The sequence below is a fragment of the Alexandromys fortis genome, unplaced genomic scaffold (assembly GCF_014885135.2).
Source record: "Alexandromys fortis isolate MF-2015 unplaced genomic scaffold, M_Fortis_MF-2015_v1.1 scaffold_27, whole genome shotgun sequence".
In the NCBI taxonomy this organism is placed as follows: Eukaryota; Metazoa; Chordata; class Mammalia; order Rodentia; family Cricetidae; genus Alexandromys; species Alexandromys fortis.
Genome location: NW_026067952.1, coordinates 7714718 through 7734499, shown reverse-complemented (window position 1 = coordinate 7734499; position 19782 = coordinate 7714718). Strand labels below are relative to the sequence as shown.

The 19782-nt window shown below is 41.2% G+C and overlaps 1 long non-coding RNA gene across 7 annotated transcripts in view; it reads left to right on the top strand.

Annotated features, from left to right (window-relative positions):
- Positions 1–2161: 2161 nt before the first annotated feature.
- Positions 2162–19782, top strand: part of LOC126507024 (uncharacterized) — a 42854-nt gene continuing 25233 nt past the window's right edge. The window contains exons 1-3 of one of the 7 annotated variants that reach the window (XR_007593397.1): positions 2162–3253; positions 4691–4756; positions 12582–13576. This is a non-coding gene — a long non-coding RNA (uncharacterized lncRNA). Of the gene's footprint in view, positions 3258–4690; positions 4757–6545; positions 7193–12581; positions 13577–19782 lie in introns of all 7 variants that reach the window. The other 6 variants (XR_007593399.1, XR_007593398.1, XR_007593401.1 and 3 more) reach the window with 6 other exon arrangements.

Genomic DNA, 19782 nt, shown 5'->3' with positions numbered 1-19782 from the left:
ATCTTCCTAAAACTGCTTAGATAATCTTCCTATCTTCCATGTTTTAGTGTGATTGGTTCTTCTAGAGGCTGTGCTCACCTTCCTGGTATTCCACTGTCACATGGTCTCTGCTTGGTTATGTCACCATCAGAGAGCCCTCCTTGAGAAGAGGAGCCTCTCTAGGTTCATTCACTGAGATTGAATGAGGCAAACTCCATGGGGAAATGCTCTGGTACCACCACCCCTCTACCACTAAATATTAGGTCATTTCTCAAAGACCACATAATCACCACTGTATCATATAAGGTAGGGATCAAGCAACCACCATTTCAACCTGCCCTCTATAGAATGAAGAAAGCAAAGAAATCAAAAGAAACATAGAAATAACAAACAAAACAATTCTTGGTTTTGAATTTCTCAATGACCTGTACTGGGTGAGCCAAAAAAAAAAAAAAGGGTAAGGTTTGGAAAACTATAGAGATGTGATTATCATCGTGTGAGACCAGAATGATCAGACCTTGATGTCTTAGCCTAGAAGTAAATATGAAGATGTGACAAAACCGTTTTTGTAGGAAGCAGATGTGGAATAGTCGAGATACTATGAGTTCTCAGACCACAGTCCATCTTCCACTCTTGTGAAATAAAGATTGTGATGATCCACGTGGAGGAAGCAAATGTCATGTACCAGCTCCATGCTCCGATCACACTTCTCATTGCCCTGTGAGATAGGCAAATCCAGCATCTGCATTTTAGACATGAGAAAAAATTGGGTGCTCATAGTTAAATGTCTCTTCCAAAGTTACAGATCCAGAAACACACGGAGTTCAGATGCCATTCTGTCTTAGCCAGGGCTTCTTTTGCTGCAGCAAAACACCATGACCACTAATTGAGCAATTGCCTTATAGCTGAATCTCAGCGTGGCGTTTCCTCAGCTGAGGTTCCTGCCTCTCTAGTGACTCTAGCTTGTGTCAAGTTCACGTACATAGCCCATCTAATCTTGTACCAATCCCAGTCGATATGTTAATGAGTTATCCTGACCTCAGAGGGCTGATATGAAAATTAAAGGGAATGTTCAATGTTTGTATCAAGGAAACAAACAAACTCTCCCTGTTCTTCATGGCTGCTGTCTCTGTCACCACCACAACCATCATTAGGCAATTGTGGGGTTGTGCTTATTTAGATCAGGGTATGAAGAATACAAAAATTAAAAACTGCCATCATTAAGTAATGAATGGAGATCCTACCTGTCAGCAAGGATGGAGAAAGTTTCACACAGTGGCTGAACAAGTTCCCACTTCTCCAGTGGGCTTAGGTCTACAATTTTCTAATCCCGAGTCATTAGGCTAAGCAAAAGAACCTCAACACACATGTGTAGTGTATTGATTCCTTTTTAGAGAATACTTAGGAATGGTGAATCTGTACGCAGAGAAAGCAAGTCCATGGTAGCTGGAGGTTGGGAACTGGATTTGACAGCAAGCAAACACGCTGGAGATTGTAGCTGATGGGACTGTTGAGAAGCTAATTGGGGCTGGTTGCACAAATAGAAAAGTGAAATAAACTCACAGGGTTGTTGCTTTTATGCTATGTAAATTATACTTCAGCAATTCAGTTTAAACAAAAGTAGGACCTAAATAAGAACCAGATTTGCAGTCGGGATTTGTTAACGTGGCCAGAGAGGGAGTTCTTTTCCTCCACAAGCAAGTCGAAGGCAGTGCTGCTGGCATTCAGCAAGGCACGCTGAATTGCTGTTCGGCCGGCTGGTTGCCTTGTTATTTTCCTTCCCTCTGCCCACTCTGCTTGCACTTTTGACTTAATATCTTTATTGTCTCCTCTTAATTCGATTCTTTCTGTTTCCTTGAGATTATGTGTTTGATTGGTAATGTCCAGTTTAAATTTCATACTTTATTCCTATAGTGTATGTGTGTGTGTTGTGGTATATCCACAAGCATGTGTACACAAATGCAGAGGTCAAAAGAGGACATGTGGTACCCTGTTCTATCACTTTCCATCTTTTATCTCTTGAGACCGTGTTTTCCCCTGAGCCTGGATCTAGGCTAACTGCCAACAAGCCCCAGCAATTCTGCTGTTTTCTCCCCTCATAGCTCCGAGGTTACAGGCAGAGATAGCCTCATCTTGCTTTTCATGTGGGTGCTGGGATTCCTACTCTGGTCCTCATGCTGTTTAACAAGCACCCCCAGTCACCACCCCACCTTCCTGACTCCCTAAACTGAGAATTTTATGAGCCTACCATATTTGGAATATCTTATAGCTTATGTCTACAAAATAATGGACACATTTTTGGATTCCTTTTACCAACTCATTGCTGAACAAAGCAACTAGAGGGGACCCATAACTGGTTCTAGCAGACATCAATTGCCCTGGCCCCCCTCTAATAATGAGCCCCTAAACAAGGGAATCAGCCAGCGTTACATCTTGTAAGGACAAACAGAAGTGTGCAGTAGCGTTATCACTAAGCCAATACCATTAAAGGCCAGGGTTTATTGACACTTCAGGTGACTAGATGAGGCCTCTCCACGCTGAGCTAATGAGGAGATCCTCTCCATTACCTCTTATCGAGATTAGCAGCACCCCCAGGCACCCGGTGGAAGTGGAAATTACTGGGCAAGCATTGACATGGTCCAGATGCTGTCTCTTAGTCATAATGCACGCACTTGTGGACACAACCACAGCCTTGAAAGTAGAGCTTCTAAACGTGTTGTTTTTCTCTGTTTGAAAAACCTGCACTCTCAAACATTGTGCTGTATTTCACAGAGTGATGCAGAACAAATTTTCTGTAGCAAGTCTCTATTACTTGCTATAGGCACATACATATACACAAATATGCAACCAGCCTTGCTCACACACATACACATGCTCTCTTTCACACATATATGCTCACACATACATACGCTCACATATACACAATGCATTCACACGTACTTACACAGACATACACACATAGACTCTCAACACATGCACATACTTATACACACACATTTTCTCTCACACACACACACTGTCACACATACATGTTCACTCAAACACTTTCACATACACACATGCTTTTACACACTCACACATGCAGACATTCACACACACATATGCATCTTAACCCACATACTTTCATATTTGCACTCACACTCACACACTCGTACATGCACACGCACACACATGAACATACGCTTGTTTTTCCTGTTCAGTCTCTCGTAGGAACCCCACTGCAGATGTGTGCTGACAGGCTCTGTTTTTCAGCCCTGATCATCTAATCATCTCTGTAAGTAAGTTTGCTCCTTCTGTATACAGCCACTGGCCCTGACTAGTCTCTTTGGGAATCAATTCACACTTAGAATGTATTTGTTCATAGAAGACATATACTCTTTCATTCATTAAGGGTAAGATTTAAAGGAACATTAAAAATAAATGCATAAATCTTTTGCATTTACATTATAAGCTTTTTGACCATTTGTAATATTAAATGAAGCATTTTGTTCCCCTCTATTTAGAAACACGGCAAGGCAGGAAAGTATATGTCTGTCATGGTGTGTTCCTGGTTCCCAATAATCCAAAATTGGACCAAAGGGATTGGGGGAGCATTTATTTAAGAGCGTATGGGAAAACATTCTTGCCTTTCTCTGGTCTCTTTTATTTTGCCCTGAAAATTAGCCTAATATTAGAGATGATGGCACAGTGTGATTGGTCAAAGGAGAAAGAAGGATGCTGAGAGCCACACCCAGTCTCATGCCGGACAGGCAGGCCAACTTCAGGAGCTCTTTTGTGTTCCATACAAGCTATTTTTAGTAAAAATGGAGAGCATTATTTCTTGAGACAAGGTCTTACTCTGTAGGCCAGACTGGCTAGGAACTCACTGTGTACTCCAGGATGACCTTGAACTCCTGATCCTGCTATAGTCCAAGTCCTGGTATTATAGACACACACCATCTTATCCTACCAATTGAAATCCATTTCTGACAATCTCTATAAGAGTATATTTTTAGCAGGTTTTTTTTACTTCAAAACTTCTTACATAAAATAATACATGTGTTAAGTAGGTACATTTACACATTCCACAATGTATACACAGTCCTAAACAATATGCTATATATATATGAATTATATATTTATTTGACGATTAACATAGCTAATTATTTAAAATATAGTTAAGCAGAAATCTAAACAGAAGAATGTCTCTAGTTATTACATGATAAAATTGTTTGCCTGGGAGCTTCACCCCAGCTCCTGGCATAAAACCCCTCCCCAGGGAGGGTCAAGAAAGCCCACCAAAGAGCAACGCCTCCACAGGGAATGCCAAGACCACTTCCACAGGCTGTTTAAGCTGCCCCCCAGAGAATGAACGTGTGATCTCCAGGTTTTGTGTGATCTCCCCTTTCCTCTCCTCCCCTCTCCATGCTTTCCCCGGGCCACCCGGGAGCACTGCATTAAACATGGGCATCTTTTACTTCAGTTTAATTCGGTCTGATTGGAATTATTTGCGTCAGCAGAGAGTCTTGTCTAAGAGAAATATCTAATATTTGGAGATGGGGGTGGGGAGGAGGACTGTTTTTCCCATAGGCCCAGGGCCATGTGTTGTAAAATGCCCTTCTCTCGTGTTCTCTGCCAGGCTAAGATGGGCTTCGTCTCGGTGAGTCCCCCTTTTTAAATTTATGCCACTGGGGCTGGGGACCCATTTGCATTTATCTTTGCTGATTTTCAGGCTTTTCTGTGGGAGTCACATTCATGCTGAAAGCCCAATTCAAGCAGCAAGCGAGGCCTCGCCGAGGTGAGATTGCGTGCTTAAGAGACGTCTGCCACTCATTTCTCATGACTCCCCATTTTTGACTCAAGAGCTCTGTCCTGATGGACAGACTTGATTCCCAAAATTTGGATAGACTTCTAAATGGGTTCTTGCAATTCAAAGCTGAATCCTCAAATGCCCTTGGGCTGCCTTTTCCTTCCCCACTCCCCGGCCCATTTCTCTAGATGTTTACTGTTTGTCTCCTGCTGGGACTATCTACAGTTGATCTGGATCTGTTTTCCCTCTCCGGTCCTTTCACTCTAAAACCTTAGAGTTCTTCTGTCCTTATGTTTCTGTTCCCTCTTGCAGTCTGCTAATCCAGTCCTTAACAGGACCACCTGGGTGCTTCCCTGGCTTCTGTTGCCTACCTACACCAGGATTTTTAAGTTGGTCAGCTGACACAGGTTCTCCTCTCTCACTGTTTATTCTCTACAACGGATCCAAATCCGTTTTTCCCCTGTCCTTCCACTCTAAAACCATATAGTTCTTCCGTCCTTATGTTTCTGTTCACAGCGTCTGCTAGTGGGCCTTAATGGGACCACCTCTGTGCTTCCCTGGCTTCTGCCACCTTTCTATGGGATTTTTAAGTTGGTCAGGTGACACAGGTTCCTAAAAGTGTTTTATTTGTCTGTCTGTTAGAATAATGTGGCCACAGTATGTCTGTGTGAGTATGTGGGTGCGTTTTCACAGCATGCTTGCTTTATGTCTCTGTGTGTATGCATGCATGTTTTAAGATCTGCAAAAACTTATAATGCTAGTTTACAAGGGTTCTGGAAAAATACAAACACACGAGTAACCCCCATTTTGACCCCACCACCATCTTGGGTAAGAGTACCCACATGTGCTAGTATTCTTTGACTTATTAAAATATTCCTTTTAACCTTCTCACATTTGCTACCATTGGTAAGCTGTAACTAATTGGGTAAAGTACATGTCTAAATTTAACTTTTATGTCTAGTTTAAATAAAATTAACAGATAATGGTACCCAATTCTCAAGTGCCTTTACATATCTGAGAGTATGGCATTTAACAAAAGAACTCCTAACACAGAGACAGGCCAGCTCCAACAACGACAACATCCTATCTTCCAAAAAGATACATGGTTACAAAATACTTTTCTACCTGGAGGCATGCCTTTGGGTTTGGCAAAGCTTCCCACACAGCAAAAAGCCGCCTTCCACCTCTTCAGCTTCCTGGATGCCACCTGGGGAATGGATCTTCTCATCCTGCTGAGACAGGTAGACTAAATCTTCCCCCACAGGAAAAATCTTCAGGCCTCTTGTACTCAGCAGCTAATGGCAAAAGCACTGCTTTTAGGCTGATGTTCTCCAAGGACTAAGGAGAGACTTGGGATTGCCTGCATAGCTAAAAAAGCGGTCTCATTTCTGCTCATGTATCCCTCTTAGATCTTTCTAATGGCATTCAATGACTTAAGGTACTGACTGGTAGCTCATTACTTCATTTGTTAAGTTCACTGCTAAAATACAGACAGGTATGCCTCTTTAACAGGTGTTAGAGTTCAGAACTAACAGATGTCAGGCGTATCATCAGAGGTTCAGTTTCCAATTCTCTTTAATTGTTTTCTAAGATGTTCATACCTTTTAACCTAAAGCAATAGCCTTTTGCTATGACACCTAGATGTTCCAGTTGTTTTACAGATACTTACAGGTTCCTGGGAAAAATTTCTGCTGCTGTATCAAAAATCAGGTCTGGTAAAAGCTAACAATCTCCAGAGCCCATTTTAACCCCATCCATTTTCAAATATATTTTACAGGTTACTCTAGCTGTCTGGGCCAAGACCAACTTACAAAATGCTCTCCAGACAGAGCCAATACCTGCAACAGTTGGTACCAACTCTCCTGGATCAAGGACACCTACCAATTAAAATCTGGTTTTATCTGCTCTTGTGTCCCAGTTATACACCCGAGCCTCACCTGTCCAAGGGCACTGCTCTGTCCCACTCTTTCTGACAGTTAATGACTCTTCCCATGGCTAGCCTCATTCATGGGGCCAATAATAACAATATATTATTCTCCTAGCCAACTGCTTTCTCAAGAAACAGCTGCCTGAGGTCTCCAGGATGACAGTAAACCAAATGCTGCTCCAGCCACACCTCTGGCTGAGCGTGACCCCACCAACTCCCAGCTCTCTCCTCTCCCATGGCACCCCATGCCCTCAGGAAGCAGCCAGATTTGAGCCGCCTTCCCTTTAACCAAGAAGTCTAAAATGTTTGGTTGCAGGGCTTCACCTCAGCTCACTGGTGCCCCCTTATCCAAAAAACCTAGAATATTTGGTCGAAAGCATCACCCCAGCTCCCTAATACCCCTTTATACAAAAGTCTGGATTGTTTGTCTGGGAGCTTCACCCCAGCTTCTGGCATAAATCCCCTCCCCAGGGAGGGTCAAAAAAACCTGCCAAATGGTGAGTCCCCAGGGAGGATCAAGAAAGCCCACCAAACAGTAACCCTCCACAGGGAATACCAAGACCACTCCCATAGGCTATTTAAACTGCCCCCAAGAGAATGAATGTGTGATCTCCAGGTTTTGTGTGATCTCCCCGTTCCTCCCTTCCCTTCTCCATGCTTTCCCGGGGCCACCCGGGAGCACTGCATTAAACATGGGCATCTTTTAATTTGGTTTAATTTGGTCTGATTGGAATTATTTGCGTCAGCAGAGAGGCTTGTTTAAGAGCTGTACCTAACAAAAACTTTTAACTAAGAACTTGCCTAAATAAATTTTAAGTCGGTATTTCTGATTTCTGTTACTCCAAGTCATACAGTCCTAACAGCAACTCATCTTTACTTACAATTGTCTTATTACCACCACGCAGAGCACGGCTCCATGTGAATCCAGTTAGTTACTTGGGTGCAGGGTAAATAAACTCCCCACTGAGGCCTGAAGCTGCTTTTATTGGTCAGTCTGTCCTTCAGTCAGAGCCAAGTTGAGGAATGTCCCAAGTGACACAATTTCCTCTAAACCTGAATTACTGGTGGGTGACCTCTGCATTCGCTCATTAATAAATGTGATTTTAAATGGCTATGTGTTGTGGGATATTTGTGCACCGAGTTAAATGTATTGCAGTTATTGGTGTAATAAAAAGCTGAAAGGCCAGTAGCAAGGCAAGGGGTGTAGGCAGGACTTCAGGGAGAGAAAGATAACCCTGGGAGGAAGAAAGCTGAGTCACAGCTGGATGGAGAGGAAGCAGGATGTGCAATGCAGAGGAACGGTAACAGAGCCACATACAGAATACACATTTAAAGATGTGAGTCAATGTAGGTTAAAGGACATATTTAGGAACAAGCCTAACCTAAGGCTGAGCTTTCTTAATTGATAAGTCTCCATGTCATTTATTTTTTTCTTTTTTGTGAGCTGGTAGCCCAAAATAAAATGCACCTCCAGTCACGTGTGAATTCAGATTTATTCACATATCCATACAATGCAGGAGGGAAGAGCCTTGGTGATCAAGTAACATGTCTTTTTGTGTGAGAGTGGGCACAGCTGTGTCTTAGCTTGGTAGCTTGTTCTAAGTTTTAGTAACACATTCAACCTTGCTCCAACATTTAGGATAGACAAGACTTTGTTTACTCAAGCCCGTTCGTGCTTGTACACTAAGAACTGCAACATCAATGAATGGGCCAAGAGAACAGCTATAAATAAAACCAGAGTTTCTGAGTTTATGTTCGCTTAAGATCTACATGTTATTTTACAATTCCATACAATGAACACATTAAAGCATCTAGTTTGCCTCAATGATTTGCAATGTGAACTCTTTGAAAGATACTAAAAGTCGCAAAATTGGTACCATAGCTACTACCAGTTAGTATATTTGCCTTATGCTTTAAGTGTATACTTTTTATGTTTGTTTTTTTTTTTGTTTTGTTTTCTTTTGTTTTGTTTTGAGACAGGGTTGCTCCATGTAGTCCTGGTTATCCTGAAACTCACTCTGTTCAGGCTGACCTTGAACTCACAAAGATCCACCTGCTTCTGCCTCCCGAGTGCTTGGATTAAAAGTGAGTGCCTCCATGCCCTGACCATGTAAGCATTCACTCTTCTATTTGATCTCTAAGCAGGTAATAAAGATTTCTTGGCTATTATTATTGAGACCTTACGTTTAAGGGAATCATGTCTTTTTATATATCAAATCCCTTGCCTGAGATAACACAGTAGAGTAACAGAAATAGAAATAAAATTTTTCTCTATGTGAGCTGAAAGCAAAGCTTCTAAATAATGCTATCATGGATAAATTGAAGTGTGGCAATATTCCAACATCTTTGCATATTGGTTAGTTTCTATTAATTACCTGTAATTAAATTATTGTACTGAATCAGTGCATATTCATATTTTATATTCATTCAATAGCTTCTTAATAAAATGAGTCAATTAATTGATTGACTCTGGGTAAGTTATTTATTTTGTTTAGTTATACTTAATTAACACATATGGCCTTAACTTCATGTCAGTCTTGAAGTTCCCTCTTAATTTTATTATAGATCAAAGAGCCAAGCATGTTATTTATGAAAGAGGAAAGTGAGGCATAGGTCATATAATCTCCTTACCGAAAAAGTCATGTAACTCGTGGGAAAGTCAGTGCTCAGGCCACTTTCTGCAAGGAAGATTGCAGGGGGGGAACCTCTGAGCTTTTGTCATCAGAGCATTCTATGAACTGTGAATTTTGAATTTATGTTTTATTAATAATGGGTTAGTTTATTATATGGGGAATAAATATAATGTTCACATGGCAGAGCTGGTTTTAATAGTCATTTTCTGTGGTGAATATTTCTTCTTGGTTCACCCATGAACCGTGTGTGTGTGTGTGTGTGTGTGTGTGTAAATCCTCTCTACTTTTTTAACAGATGAGTTTATGATCCACATGGGTTTACCTCGTAAGGAAGTAAAGACACACACCCTGAATAATCAGGACTGATATAAAATGTTCTAGGGCATCAGAGAGCACCCTTTTTGATGAAGTTTGGAATTTCTTTGTGATAGTCCTTACAATCACTTCCAAAACTATGCAGAAGGGGCAAAGCACAGTAATGGAAATCAGGGGGCCTAATATTGTTTCGGTCATGATATGGTCTAGGACCTATCTATGGATGAGCTGTGAGCAATCGACTGTCCACTGTTCATGAGCTTACACCTGTCCTTTGGAAGAATGAAAATTTCTGTGCATATGCAAAGTGACTGGCAGAGATCATTGGCACAAAATAACTTTCCCAGGTCTGTCCCACTGTAAAGAGATCTCTTTCTCATATGGACTTCACACGTCCATAAGATGTTTTTAGTGGGTAAATAACTTTTTTAGCTTTTATTGATGCCTACTCAGGACTTTGTAACTCTAATCTGCTTGTGACTTTCAGAAGCCCTGATGGTTCCATCTTATCTCCCTTTATATAGGTTACTTCAGTAATATATGTTTTGTGTCATGTGGTATTGGTTCTTTTCTTCCTCTTTGCTGGTGTTTGTCATTACTGTTGATTTACTAGTGTTTCCAGATGCTAATGCCTTTCAATAACCTCTTCTGTAGGTTTTTCTGTGGTTGATAATGGCAATTTTGTTTAGATGCTTCTTATTCTCCTTTCCCTGGAGGTGGCCCTTTCCAGACACTTAAACAAGACCATAATTGTGTGGCCACTTGTGCACTACGGTGATGGGTAGGGACAAGGGAGAAGCCCTGGAATGTGAGTGATCACAAGAGGAGACTTCTGAGCCCTCTCTCCCTTATCCTGCTTCCCTTGTTGTTGTTTTATAGGATTCTTTTGAAAGCAGCCCTTCGGTATATCACTCATGCAAGAATCTGATTCTATCAAGCCCAGACTGGTAAATCCAAACTCCTCATATTCTTGGCTAACTATTAAGCCCCATTCCTTTTTTGAAGCCCATTTGAAATGACAGAATCCTAGAGAGGTTAGGTATAGAGGAAGGGACTAGAGGAGACACATAGACCTTCCTGGGAGAGGGAATAGAATATATTTTATGGGTGGAGGTACAGAATCAGGTTGGGGCGATGGAGTTGAGGGAGAACATGCAGGGAGAAACAGGTAGAGTTGGGGGGGGGGTTGAGCAGTGGTATGGAAACCTAGTGCAGTGGAAACTTTTTAAAATATATAAAGACAATTCTAATGATGTCTCCAAATAATGAGGGAGACAGTTTCAATTGGCCATCATCTGTCACCAAAGAAGCTTCCAGTACTCGGACTGGGTTATGTCTGATTGGGTTTTTGGCTAAAGCTATTCCTCAGAAGTTCCCAAACAATCCTAGCTGTTGCTAAGAGAATGTGCTCTCCACAAACGGACAGCAAGGCCTAGATGCTGAAAACAACACCATACAACTCATTGAACATGGGAGGTAGAGCTGATGCCTGCATAGCTCCTTCCCTCCTTCATTCTAGTGTCTTTGGTTCTGGAAGATACTCTTCGGGCTACTCAAATAGAAAACACTAATGCCAACCCAGCCACAAAACCTTGGATCTACAATCTTTCCTCCCTATAAAATGTGCTAAAGCAACGATAGCACAAAACTTGTGGGATTAATCAACCAATGTCTGATTTGACTTAAGGCCCACTCCACAAGATGGAACCCATACCTATCACGGCTAAACATACCTAAACAGCCCAAGGACCTGTGGCAAACCAATTACTACTGATATAAAACAAAACAAAAACAACAACAAAAACTGTAATACTAAAATGGGTCCTAAGGATATTCTTCTACACTCATAGATCTGCGCCTTACTCAGCCATCATCAGAAAGCCTTCCTCCCAGAGCAGATAGGAACAGATGTGGAGACCCACAGCCAGATTATGCGGAGAGAGAAATTGGAGCACACAGCTTTAAATGGGATGGTTCCATCAAATCCCACCCCCTCAAAGCTCCAGGAAGAGGAGGTGGAAAGAGTGCAACAGCCAGAGGGGATGGGAGACAACAGAAGAACAAGACCTTCTAAATAAACTGAGCAAAGGTCATATGAACTCTCAGAGACAGGTGCAGTAGGTACAGGGGTGACTTGATTCTTCACCAGGTCCTCTGTTCATGTACTACAGTGCTCAGGTTAGTATTTTTTTATGGACTCCTGAGTGTGTGAATGAGTGGGGCTCTGATACTCGTGTTTCCTCTTGGGCACTTTCCCTTCTGTTGGCTTTGCCTTGTCCAACTTCAATGTGATTGTTTTTGTGTTATCTTATATGTTATTTTGTTATGATTTTTGTTACCTCTTCTAAGCATGTTCTTTACTAATGAAATACAGAAAGCAAGCGGATCCGTGTGGGAGTGGGGAGGAGTGGGAATGAGAAGAGTGGGGGGGGGAAACTGTAATAAGGATCTATTATATGAGAAAAGAATCTATTTTTAATAATATGGAAAAAAGAAAGAGAGAGAAAAGTATGAATCCATTCTATTCTGAAATATTCTAGCAGTAAAATCTGAATTCATTTCATTGTATTTAATTCCGAATTCATTTAATTGTATTAGTGACTCATTTTCTAGCATGTTGATATAAACTTACCTTTTAAAAAAAGTAACAATGTATCAGAAGAGAATTTGGTTCACTGCTAAATTTAATCCTGACCTTATTTCCCACTCATAAGCTTATCCTGCTTAATGTACAGTCCTTAACATAGATTCTTAATGAATTTACTAAAATTCAAAATGTTTATAATCGGGCCTGAATTCATGGAGTAAGAATGTATACCTTCATGTTCTGTTACTTTAAGGGTACTCATTTATTTTGATAAATTATTTCTGTATAAACAAATGATGGATCCTTTGCCTTCTGTGTGACTTGCTTTCATGTTTTACTTTCTCCATTCAGTCAACAAGAAACTCCTAATATTGGCCATGACTGCAACTCCCACAGAAACAGAAGGAAGAAGAACGCCAGAGTAGAGAATATTCTATATTCCCTCCAGAACCAGTGACCAATGGACAGTTTTTAATTTTATCAGGGCCATGTGTCAGAAAATACTCCACAATATTTCACAGTAAAGACCAACTCCCAAACCAGGAAATTAAATGGATTTTAGTTGAAGTAGTTGCTAACACGTGAGGAGGAAGGTCAGATTGAAAGACAATTGATTTCTGTGATTGATAGTGGGCTTTCCCAGATATCCGTGAGCACAGTAATCATAATTCTTGGACAACCCAGAAACACATGGCAAAAAGGAAAAGGTCTTGAGGGAGGTCAGTTCAAAAGTGAAAGAGGGGCTTCCTGCCCCTAACTTTCGTGGCTATCTGAGGATTGGAACACGTAGGTAAAATTTCCCACAGATGTTTTGCTACCATTTGAACACCAAGTTTGTTTCCTGTTACCTGTCAGCTTGACTCTGTGTTTTATGTCTCGGTTACAGCAGGGGTCATTAGAAGTTTGTCTGCTGTAAGTGAACACAGAATAGGAAGATGCTCCTGGGAAATATGTTTGCGCATGTCACACGAAAGCAGGTTTCACTCTGACAAAAAAATGTGAAGGAAAGGATCTAATGTGCTGAGAGCTCAAAACTATCTGTTAATATAATGAAATGTGATTCATCCTTGTGTGATTTTTATATTCAAATGACAGAAACTTCATTTGCAATGCTATCTCCTCTAGCAAGCGGTGGGATAAAAAAGAAACCTTACTGAAAAGAAATGTAGTTATAGCCCGTTTCAATAAACATTTACCAAAGGTTCATCTAGGGCAAAAAAGCAGTCTTTTAAGAATGGCAGTTAATACAAAGAGCCACCTAATGGTGAGGGGTGCATAGCCCTTTCTGTTAGGAAATAGGAAAGGACTCTAGGGGGACAAGAAGCGATACCAGCCGTTCAGAGCAGGTAAGACTTGAATCCATTGGCCATTTGTTCTTCATTTGTGAAGTCTCTGCTCAGTGCACTTCTTTGATTGATTGCAGAATTTGTCCTTTTATTAAGTGGTTTGTATACTTAGTGTTTTCATTATTATGTGACGAGGGGGAATTTCTTTTCTGGCCCCATCTGTTTTGTGTTCTGTATACTTCTTGTACCTTGATGGGTATCTCCTTCTTTAGGTTAGGACATATTTTGTCTATGATTTTGTTGGAAAACTATGTGCCTTTCACCTGGATCTTTTCCTCCCTCTTTTCCTATTCTTTTCAGATTAATTTTTATCTCATAGTGTCCCAGATTTCCTGGCTGTTTCATGTCAGGATTATTTTTAGGTTTAACATTTCCTTTGACTGAGGTATCTCTTTCTTCTATCGTGTTTTCAATACCTGAGATTCTCTCTTCTAGATCTTGTATTTTGTTGGTGAGGCTTGCCTCTGTAGTTTCTGTTAGAGTTCCTAAATTTGTCATTTCCAGAATTTCCTCTGTTTTTCTAAGGGATCCCTCCCAGGTTACTTTACTAATTCTGTTTTCACTTTCAGGTTTTGAATGGTTTTATTCATTTCCTTCCACAATTTGTTTGTGTTTTCACATATTTTTAAGGGCTTGGCTCATTTCCTCTTTAAGGATTTCTGTCACATTCATAAAGGCTCTTTTCGGGTCTTCGTCTTGTGCTTCAGCTGTATTGGAATATTCAGGGCCTGCTATGGTTGGGTTACTGAGCTCTAATAGTTACATATTGGGATGACTGTTTTTTATTTTGTTTTAATGCTGGTATCTAGGCATCTGAGTTTGGGATGTTTGTAATTCTAGGTGCTGTTATCTTTGTTGGGTATGTGTTTCGTCCCTTGGTTTCTGTTGCCCTCTCTGGTTCTTAGAAGGGTATGGTGGATGTTACACCAGAGTCTGCTTAGTTTCCTGGGAATGGGAGTAGAAAGTGAGGAAGGTCCTAACAGGTAGTCTGTCAGAGAGGTGGGGGTGAGACTGGGAGCTTGAACCTGGAGTAGAAGAGGAAAAGTGAGGATCTGAAGCTAGCTCATCTGCTCCCAGGGCCTGCCTTTTTCTCAGGCAGGTTTGGCTGGCAGAGTTTCCAGGGAATGCCTGCTGAAGTTGGGAGCTAGAATAACAGGATGGGTGGGGAGGAAGGCAAGAGGAGAATAAGGAGGGAGAGGTGAAGATCCACATTTAGGCTACTTGAAGCCCTGGCTGGGGTGGCCTGAGGGCTCCTACGAAATGCCTGAGGAGTGGGGGTGGGGGGACTAAGATAAAGCAATGAGTGGAGGAAGGAAGGTTGTTGGACAGATATGTGTGATCCGTTAGAGATGGGAGCATGGAGAGAGGGGAGGACTCCACAGGCGATCTCTTACAGACCTGGGAGATGAGTCTGAGGCACTGGATTTGAAGGAGAGGAGGAAGAGGTGAAGAACTACGGTTAGCTTTACCTGCTTCCCTGGCCAAAGTTTTCATTTTATTTAAAAGTATGGGTGTTTTGTCTGTTTGTATGTCTGTGTACTACCTGCATGCAAGGTCTATGGAGGCCTGAAGAGAACATCAGATACCCTAGGGCAGAAGTCATAGACAGTTGTGAACTGACAAGTGGATGCTGGGTTTGAACTTGGGTCCTCTGTAAGAGCAGCCAGTGCTCTCAACCACCACACTGATCCATTTTCTCACCCTCCAGCATTCTTCATTTAAAACATACATACAATATGTTGTTCCTATTCATGTCCTCCTCCAGATCCTCCAAGATATCTACCCTCCGACTTCCTATCCACATAACTTCCTTTTTCTTCTTTCCTCCTCTTCCTCCTCCTCCTCCTCCTCCTTCTCTCCTTCTTCATTCTCTTTCTCTTCTTCTTCTACTATAAGAAGCTTCTCTGATAAGGGCTGAGGGATGCACTGGTTGACGGCTACAGCAATAAGTCATTAGGAGTCATTTAGCACTGTATCCATTCAGCATGGTATTGGTATTAGGATCTCCTCTAGGGCCCATGACCTACCTAGTCACAGACTCTTGGCCTTTTAAAAATGTTACCCATGGATCAGACCTTAGATCCAAGTAGAAAGTGGTTGGTTATATCTCTAGCATTCATATCACTACTGTGCCAATATGTATATCTTGTTTTTTTCATATTATGTCAAATATTGACTCCAGTGTCAACTTATACCAGCATGTTCTGGCTTTATATAGGTCAGAATGAACTTTTGGAGCTAGCTTTAATGAGATTGGAAATGATTTTCTTAACTATGGGCTTGAACTACGTAGATCAGAATGAGACTTCATTTTCTTGGTCACCAACAACAAGCATTGGCAGAACACTCACCACCTCATGTTAAAAAAAGAAGCACACTTATACAATAGAGGTATCTGCACAAAAGCAATAGTTAACGAACCCCTATATAGACCTATCAAAATATGAACCATAACCTGGTTTTCTTGTTTTGTATACAAGACTAAAGAGGTTTCTTTCTGACTTGATCATGGCTCCCGTTTTATCAGGTAACTAATGTCACAACCAATCATGGCATCAGAAATCAGAACCTCTAAAGTTACTGTCTGCCTGTCTATCTCACAGGCTCTTGGGCAACTGACTTTAACTTTCTCCAGAGTGTAACGGGAGCTTCCAAATGACAGGGCCTAGACAAAACATCTCGAACTAATTCTTCTAAGCACAGCAAATGAGCCTTCTTTTCTTGTATAGTCTAGGAATTAGCAGAGAACACACACATCTCAGTTACCTTTTAATACAATTAGAGTCATTAGCCAGGATTATGGTAATAGGAGGAATGACAGCAACTATAAACCAAACTCAAAGCAATTGGTGGCTTGAGCAGCTAACACTTCAGTTTGTCCAGGTTGCAGAGATGACAGAGTGGGCTGGGGACCCAACATTGGGTTAAAGAGAGACTTGGTATTCCCAGTGGGTAGGTTGACTAACCATAGCGGTTATTTTAAACAATAAAAAGGAAGTACTCCTGAAAGCCTGTGTTTCCTATGGGTATCATCTGTTCTAGACTGCTTGTCTTGACTAAAGTTTTAAGAAAATGTGAAGAAAAGAGCACAGACAAAGAACCGTGATACCAAGGGATAGAGCTAATAGGAATCAATATATAATGTCTGCACAGGTAGGTACTGAGCCCCAGTCTACAGTGATCTGTGTGCTGGCTAGTTTTCCACAGTAGAGATATGCAGGACGTGAGAACAGCAACTGAGATACTGTCTGTACCCACCAGAATGGCCTGTGATATATTTTCTTGCTTTGTGATTGATGTGGGAGGGCCTAACTCACTGTGGATGGTACCATCCCTGTGATGGGTCCCGGGGTGCTGTCTGAAAACAGGCTAAGCAAGCCACAAGGAGCAAGCAGTAAGCAGCTTCACTATCTCTGCTTCAATTCCTGGTGAATTCAGAGCATGAAATCAAAGAATTTCTTGCCATAAAATGAAATAAGCCTTTGCCTCACCAAGTTGTTTTTGGCTATGGCGCGTTATCACAGCAGTAGAGCCCCTAACACAACCTGACTAAAACTTTTCCCCAAACCGCATACAAAATTCTGAAGTCAGTTCCCTCCAACATGTCTCATTATCTTAAATGAAAACCCACAAGAACGTGTTACTCTGTTCTAGTACTTTCTTCCCTAAACAACAGAAACCAAATATCCATTTCCAAAACACAGTGAATACGGGCAAAGGAGTCCCAATCTACTTGCTCAAGTCTGTTTTAACATAGTGGCATGAGTCTGGGGGTCTGCAGCTCTTCAGACTACAAGACAGGCAAGTGAGGCCAGGACTGCAAGTCAAGGTCAATGCTGTAGGAAATCCTACAGCCAGTAGCCTTTAAATTACCCTCCTGCTTGGGCATGGCCTCTTAAACTATAAATGCCAATGTAAAGAGCATGTCCGGCATCTCTCTTCTGTGGAATTTGGTTGCTGTTCTGCATTCGAGCATAGGACTGTGATCTTTGAGTCTACCCCTAAATAAACAACCTTTTATTATACTCAATTCTGAGCTAGTGATTTCTTTTTAGCTCTGTCTTCAGGTCAGGACCCCTCGTCCATTCTGCCTTTCGGGTTTCTGTTCTATTGCTCTGTCTTTATTTTCCTTACCCTCTCCACCTTCGTGTTGCTGAACTGTCACACCCAGCCATTGTCATTATGATATGGTTGACTTGCTCAGTTCCCCCACAGTTTCAGTCCAAACCTGCAAGGCACTGGCACCGCTGAGAACTACTTAACATTGTCCTCTTGTTCAAACATCGGTTCTGTGAAGAGGTCTGGGATACAAACCGACTTCTCGCGTGGCTTCCTGTCTTTGGCTCACACGTTTGCTACTGTCTCAAAGTAGAATTAGCTGTTCTCATTGTTAGTCTTTTGAACTTCGCTCCCAGAGAAACCCTAGCCAGATCTACACAAACAGGAAGGAAATTTTCAGTAGGTGTAAATTTAGCCCTTATTTCTTTAGATAAAATTTATAAGCTCAGTTGTCTCACTTGGTCTCTATACACCTTATTATGATGAGGTTTTTCTGGGCTCTTGAAAAGGAAACTCAAAACTTTTTCAAGTTCTTAAGACCACTAACTATAATATAGGTATGAATGTATTATGAATGTATACGCTTACATGTGTGCATACACACACACACACACACACTACCTAGTTGTAGAATTACTATGTCATTAGATGAGAAAGCATAACCATCATGGATATTATCACACAAACAGTCACACTTGTGACTAAATAAAAATTTTAGCCAATATATTTTTTTTTTATTTTTCATAGTCCTCTTATTTCATTGTTGATATTTAATTACATTTACTTTATGGAAGCCTTGTTCTGTCTTCCCCCATCCCTCTAGAAAATTTTGCCTTTTCTCAACTTCCTAGGGGTCTTGGTGCCATTCTTGTTCATGTCACAGGTCAATATCATTTCAAAGACAAAGGGGACGTTGGTAAACAAACCTAGAACACTTTGACCAGATTCTGAGCTCTTGAAGGAGTCACGTATAGCATGAACTACATATATATGCTAGGGGATAGAGATCTGGTTCAATGGTTAACAGTGCTCACGGCTCTCACAGAGGCCCCAGGTTCATTTCATTTCCAGCACCCTCATGGTGGCTCACAATCACCTGTGACTTCAGTGCTGAGTGATCTGACACCCTCTTCTGGCCCTTGCAGACTTTTGCATGCATGTAGCATACATAAACTCACACAGGCACACACACATACACATAAATATAATTAACAAATGAATCATTTCGACAAGTAAGTCTATTCAAATTGCTGCCTTTGAGTAAATGAGCTCCATCTATGTTTGTATTTATTTCTAGCCTACATGTAGGTAAATTCAAATTGTCACAAAGTAACAGTACAGAATTGCCCTACTTCCTTGATAAACTGAATCTGAATAAAGCCCTGAAAAACAAAGAACTTAGAAATCCCCTTCTTTACGAAGACAGAAGTGGTTCTGGCCGGTTCTTCTTTTACTTGGTTGTTTGTCTCAGCAAACAGAACTCTTTAATTGCACCATGCAACAGACTGAGTTCCTCTGTTCTCTCCAGAGAGAGCAAATGAGAAATAGGGTACTTACTTCATAGTAGAAGAGGAAATTTCCAGCTGCTTCTTTAGTGAGGAAGCAACTTGTGCAGAGATATAAATATGCCACCAGCAAGTCATATTTCTGCTGTGAAAGATTGGCTTTGCATTGGAATTGTTAGTACAGATGATTTTTGTGAGTTTTCTTGTTTGCCCATTTATTCATAAATGTTATTTTGAAGATGGGCCACACATTCTGTAGGTTCTGAGCATCTCAGAAGGAATTAACAGGCGGGGAATTCCTAAAGCCCTGCTGAAACTACACAGTGAATCTCCTGGACAGTGGGCATGAGCAAAAACACAAAAGTCTGTACCCACAACCCTTGAAAGACTGAACACAATACCCCCCCAAATGAGGAAAACCATCACCAAATTTGTTTAGCAATAGATTTGGGAAAGGCAGATTAAATATGCCAGTAGAAATTGTACAAAATGAGCAGAAAATTTATGAAATAAACCAAAAATGAATGACTCCTCAAAAATCTAAGAGACAGTCTCAGGCAGAGCAACACATTATACTGTAAGGCCTGACACAGAAATAGAAGAAAAAAATAAGAGACCAAATACCTGATCTAAAGTTCTGAA